Source organism: Ornithodoros turicata, chromosome 2 (genome assembly GCF_037126465.1).
Source record: "Ornithodoros turicata isolate Travis chromosome 2, ASM3712646v1, whole genome shotgun sequence".
Lineage (NCBI taxonomy): Eukaryota > Metazoa > Arthropoda > Arachnida > Ixodida > Argasidae > Ornithodoros > Ornithodoros turicata.
The window spans coordinates 130846805-130853464 of record NC_088202.1 but is presented as its reverse complement, the minus strand read 5'-3'; positions in this window follow the sequence as shown (position 1 = coordinate 130853464).

Below are 6660 nucleotides of genomic sequence, written 5' to 3'. Positions count from 1 at the left end.
CTTTTTTTCGATGGAAACTGTTCTTCCCGCAGAGAAACTAATATGCCACAAATTTTTCCGGACGAAATCGCTCCACTCTGCGAGGAGCGCGCGCTGGAAATGTCTCTTCCGCGTTCCTCCTCTCCCGCGCATATTTCCCTGCCGATGGTGTAACTGTCACGATGCCGTGTCACACGTCACGATGACGTGTTGCTGAGCCGGCCGTGGTCGCGTCAAGTTACCCGTTGTGTCTCCGCTCGGCAGCTCGTCACGGCGCGGCGCAGGCTGTCCTCCCTTCGCCGCTCCGTTTAAATTCGCTCCCGAGAAATCCGCTCGCGCGACGAAAGTAAAATTTCGGTTCTAGACTCAGAAAAATGTCTTCTTTCGAACGAAACGAAGAAAAAATCGTTTCATAGTCCCTTTAAAGTACCAGGCCACCATTCTTCTTCACTGCCCACACTACCAACCTTCCCGAACCGCCCTCTCCGGGTCTCTTAATCAGCTGGACCCTCGCTCCCTCCCTCTATCAAAGTTGCTTGGTCCCTGGTCAAATCCAGCCCACCAACGCTCTGCCCTCAAAACTCTTTTGTCCTTTTTTGACACCACAGGACTTCGATCCTTATTGTGAAGGGGCTCATTATTTAACTCCCCACACCATCATCAGAAACGGGGTAGAGTATCGCCCCCCCCCCCCCCCCCCCTGGCGATGAAACTCCCAATTTATCATCTAACAATAAAGTTGTTGAACATGATGGCAATTGATGTTCTGAGGCTGGAACATGTAGAAAGGACAAATACATAGAAAGCCTCAAGAAGTGACTTCCTTCATTCACCAATAAAGTTGTTGTTGTCGTTGTTGTTAAAGTACTTTGCCTGGTACTTTGTACTTTAAGTACATTTCCAATGCAGTACTTTGTATTGTACTTGAAGCAGCACACAAGGTACTTTCCTTTAACTACAGTTTTGAGGTACTTTGCCTCTCAGTGCTTGCATTACATGTACACCGCGTACCAGCTGCAGAGATTTATCGCAGCGCTTGAAAGCGCAGAATTCTGAACCGCTCTCACGTTCACGCTCAGTGTTTTATGTATTCACCCTAAGGTGACTGTGGTGCAGTAGACAATAGCGGGATAATTTTGCCCTGATCCCGTATACACAACAGCTAAAGATTCGGGCAATTAAAGACATAAAATTCGTCAGGTTAACGAACTGGTGTGAATTTTGCGACCGCTGCAAGTTGCCATCGCACCCGGCAATGTCTGCGGTGCAACCCACGAAGGTTAGGGGAACTTGTCTTCATGAGTCGTCTAAAACTGTTAGGGGTGTGTCAATAACGTGTATTTCCTCTCTTGGACACCCGCTTAATGTTGTCACCTTTAACGAAGAGATCAAGCACAGACCTATGGTGCAGTGATTCTGGAGGGCCGCCACTGATAAGTACAGACCCAGACGTGGTCCCAGCTTCGCTTCCTCGATCCATGGAGACCCTAATCCACCGGTCCCGTCTGAATGTCCCATATAGTCGTTGCTTGTTACATATGATCGAAAACGCAGCCTCGTCAAACTTCTCCACGTGCGGCGTTGTGGAGGATGTCGAGCACATTTCGATGTCATGCGTACAGTAAACCGAAGCCGGTCGCCTTCTACAGTCGCAGCTGGCAGCAGTAGACGGCCGTCCGCTCAGTGTTTCAAAAGTACTTGAGGCCTGGCATCGCAGTGTCAGATACCGTTTGTTCTCCGCCGTAGTTAAAATTTTACGAGATACTGATGTAGACACACAGTTTTGAGCCTATGAGTGTTTTGTGGGTTTTGCTGTTCGACTGTTCGCGTGTTGCGTGTTCTGTGACAACTCAGTGTGTGTTAGCAATTGTTTTCTGTCGGAATCACCACCACCACTAACATCGCCATCATCATCTTCATTGGCATCATCATTGCAAGAGTTTTTCCACCAAAGTAATTGGTGCAAGTGATGTGGAGTTGCGGGCCTCGCACTAGTGAAGCCAAAATCTCCATTTTATTTTTTCTTAAGATCAGGGAAGGGTAACGGACGTATTTTCGTTACCATTTCCATTTACGTTGCTGCTGTACTTTCGTTTTCCATTATCCATTTCGGATATCAGCCTTTAAATTTCGTTTCCGTTACTTTTCGGTTACTGTTTCCGGTAATGGAAAGGCTGTTTCAGAGCTGCGTGAGGACAGCCAGTCCGGCTCTGTCAGCAGCCTGTTTTGCCCAAGTGCTGCTTCGGTGTCATGCGTACACACGACACAAGTAATTTTACGTCGATGGGATGCGCACATCTTGCAATATTTGTTTTTTAATGTAGGAACATGTCTTCAGTCTTCACTCACTCTGAGTCCAGCAACTCAAGATGGGCCTAACTTTCATCCAATGTCCAGGCTCCGGGACCCCGCCCAGACCCAGACCCAGAGACAGCCGCAGGCCGCCGCCGACAGAGCCCCTCGGACGACGCCGGCCCCTCCCAAGCCTGTTGCCCAGGAAGCTGCTGCCAAGCCGGAACCTGCACCTCCCCAGGGTACCCAGCTGGTGATGATGTTGGTCCCCCTGCTCATCGCAGCCTTCCGTGCCATGCTGGCTGCGATCCCAGCTGCCAGCAACATCCCAGAAGTCCAGGCCTTCAAGGTAATGGAACCAATGCTTGCCAGTCTGCTTTCTACTTTCAGTTATGGACACTAAGCCCCACCGACGCCAACAACCCACCGCACCCGCCTTCCCTCGCGTCCTGCAATGGAATTGCGCTGGACTGCGACCCAGGCTGGCCGAGCTCAACCAACGCCTCACCAAAACCTGCTACAGCGTCATCTGCCTCCAGGAATGCAACATCCCCGACACGATGGGGCTACCAGGCTTCATGTACACCTCTCCCAGCATACCACACTTCAGTCACGGCGCACAGTAGTCTTTGTCGCAAGGCACCTAGCCTAAACTCAACTTCCCGCAGACCAGCTGTCGTCAGCCGCGGCCGAAGTTACAGCTGCAAAGGTAATTTTTGGAAAGGACGAACTCACTGTCGCCTCTGTTTACTTCCGTCCCAGCTCAGCGGTTACGGTGGACCAGATACCTGACGATATCCTGCAACAAGTGCAATCCTCCCTGCCAGGCCCTCTGCTTCTCTGTAGAGACCTCAACGCGCACCATCCGCTCTGGGGTTCCTGCGACGCTGACCGCCGTGGCCTACGCCTAGTGCAGTCCCTGGAGGATTGCAGTCTGCTCGTCGCAAACACAGGTGAGATAGCCTTTTACAGGCCACCAGTATCCAGTGCTATCGACGTCACCCTGTACACCCCGGACGTTCCTGCACACTGGGAAGTCGGAATGGACAGCTGGGGCAGCGACCACTTCCCGATCGACATGACCCTGACCAGAAGCACCTTGCCCCGAAGCGCCGCACCGCCATCGTCGTGTGGGGCTCCTTCCGAGCCTGCTTGGGCGGAACTCCAGCCTCCCAGGACATCTGCGAAGACACCAGGACAGCCCTGGCTGCCGCAACCAAGTCCGGGACAGCGCAGCAACCGGCCCGAAACTTGACCTGAAGTACTTCCATCTGTGTGCTGCGAGGCGCCGCGCACAGAGGTCCCTGCGTCGGAACCACTCCCCCAGGCGTCTGCCGGCATACCGAGGAGTTTCCGCCGCCCTGCGCAGATATGCGGTCACACTGCAGCGCTCCCAATGGAAGCAGTTCTCAGCCTGCCTGACCAGCGGCACATCGGCCCGGAAACTCTGGTCTGTCGTCAACGCCCTGGGGGGGGGGGAGGAGGAAGGCGAACCCCTTCAGCTCCATGGCTCTAGCCAAAGGGGTCTCCCTAGAGGAGCAGGCTGAGGACTTCGCCGACCTGTTCGGCGCAGGGAGGGACGTCCCCTCCACGACGGCGCCTCCAGCATCCCTCACGGACCTGGACAACCCCTTCACGGCCGGAGAACTGCGCTTCGCCCTGGACCACCTGAAAGCCAAGTCAGCCCCTGGACGGACCACCTACCAGTGACTGCGGAACCTACCTCACAAGACAACCTCACGGCTCCTGGATGCCATCAACCAGTACTGGGACCAGGGCACGCCACCACCATCCTGGAAAGAGAGCGTTATCGTGCCGATATTGAAGTAAGGGAAGGCCCCTGGCGAACTGAGCTCCTATCGGCCGATATCGCTCACATCATGTTTGGCTAAGTTGACAGAGCGGTTGCTACACCGCCGCATTACATGGCTACTTGATTCCAAGTCCTTTTTTGCCCCCTGGCATGGCAGGTTTTCGACGCAACCTTTGCTGCCAGGACTCTGTGCTGGACCTGGTCTCGGACGTGGACGACGCCGTCCAACGCAAGTGCCGAACGGCAGCGGTGTTCTTCGACATCAAGGCCGCCTTTGACAGCGTCCCCATCAACACCGTCATGGACTCCCTCGTCGACCCTGGAATCGGAGGCAAGGCAGCTGTCTTCATTCACGCTTTGCTTTCCGACCGTTCTTTCAGGGTCCGACTGGGATCGACGCTGAGCTCCCCACGTCCCCCAGAACATCGGTCTACCTCAAGGCAGTATCCTGAGCCCCCTGCTCTTCAACCTCGTCATGGCTGGAGTCCCCAAGGCCCTACCAGCAACAGCACCTCAACTCCAACTACAACTCTCCATCTACGCGGACGACATCTGCCTGTGGACCAACAAATGTAGAGGACGACAGTCTTCCTCCACATGAGTCCCGACCGGCGATGATGGTATGCCACGGAGAGGCGATGACGGTGGCCTATCTTCATGGCCGCGCCGGTGGAACTCATGTGGAGGAAGACTGTCGTCCTCTACATTTGGTGATCCGAACGTGGCTAGGACCACTGGAAAGTGAGGGACACCATCCAAAAGGGCGTGGATGCTACGAGCGACTACATCCGTGGCCTCGGACTCACCCCGTCAACCGAAAAGACCAGGGTCATGCTGCTTGGTTCCACGGCAAACTGGTGTACCCTGCCCGAGCCGACCCTGATGGAAAATACACCACTGGGACAGGTACGTATCCACCGTTTTCTCACAGTAACCTTGGATTACAGTTCTTCCTGGGCGGCACTCGTCAAGGACCTCCAGACCAGATGCAAGACAACCCTGAACGTGACCAAGCGACTCAGCAGACGGCACTCCGGCTGCCCCCAGAGGACCCTCCTGACCATCCACAAGGCTATCACAGCCGCGCGGATGCTGTTTGAAATCCCCTACGCCAAGCCCAGCAGAACAGCGCTGGAATCCCTGGAACTGCTCCACTGTCGCGGATTGAAGCTGGCTCTCAGACTCCCACCTGGAGCGCGGAACGTCGCCGTGTACGCCGAGGCTGCCGCTCTCCCTCTCCAACTTCGAGCCACCCAACACCTGCTGAACCAGCTCACCAGACTGAACAGGACAACAACCGGAAGGGCACTATGCAGCGTCTAAGGGACCGACAACGGAGCCGTTTTTCGTTTACACTTTTCACGCAGGACCAGCTGTACCAGCCCATCCCACCAGTCCCCAGCCCAGATGCCCCATGGAGGCACCTCGGGACCGCCATCCACACAACACTGCCAGGCCTGCCACGGAAAAAGGACGTACCGGATGCGGTGGCACAGTTCCTGGCCGCCGAGCGCCTTCATGAGAGCTACCAGGACTACCTGCAAGTGTACACGGACGCCTCAGTCGACCCTGGACGACGCGCCTGCGCCACACACACAGTTCTCCTGGGCCGAAGGATTGTCCGGATCCCTCTCCTCCACGGAAGCAGAACTCCTGGCGATCATGGAAGCCCTGGACATCATCGCCAAGACGAGCGCCACCAAAGCGGTTATCCTCACGGACACCCGCTGGGCTCTGTCGAGGCTCATGAACAGTTATGAACACTGCCCTCTCTCTTTCAGTGCACACCAAAAGCTGCAACACCCCCTGACGTCCGGCCACCGCATCGCACTACAGTGGATACCATCCCACAAAGGCATCCCCGGCAACGAGATGACAGACTCCCTGAGCAAGCAGGCAACCACCAAGGCCCTGGTTCACCAGACTCCATCCACCACCAGCCAGGCTAAGAAGAGCATCGCCCTCCACGTGCGCAGCTTCCACCCGGACAAGCCCACGGCGGAAGGGGCAGCACCCCTACCCTGCATCACAGCCGGCTTGACCAGGGACGAGGCATCGCTGCTGCTGAGGCTCCGAACGTCGTGTGCCTTCACCCGGGCGTACGGCTTCACGATCGGCCAGGTCGACGACCCACGCTGCGGAACCTGTGGTGTCCAGGAGAGTGTTGCTCACCTAATCACCCGCTGCAGAGATACTGCTTCTCAGAGAAATCTTCTTTTTCAGAACCTGTCCAGCGCCAGCATCACCGACCACAGCCTGTTTAACCTGATCTACCCCATGGGCCCACGACACCACCGCCGACGTATCCAGAGGGACCTGCTGCAGTTCCTGAGTTCTACCGGCCTGTACACCCACCTGTAGCTGCCACCCTCCGGACTTCCACAGCCTGACGCTGCCTAGGGCAGCGTAGGACCCCAGGACCACTTCTCCAGCTGCCGTCGCCACCCTCCACTGCCTGACGTCACCCACGGCAGCGTAGGACCCCTTAGGACCTGCCCGGACCGCCAGAGCAAGGACCCCGAGAGCCTCCCTGACTCACCCAGACCTCCAAAACCACCCCAGCACCCTTGCCACCC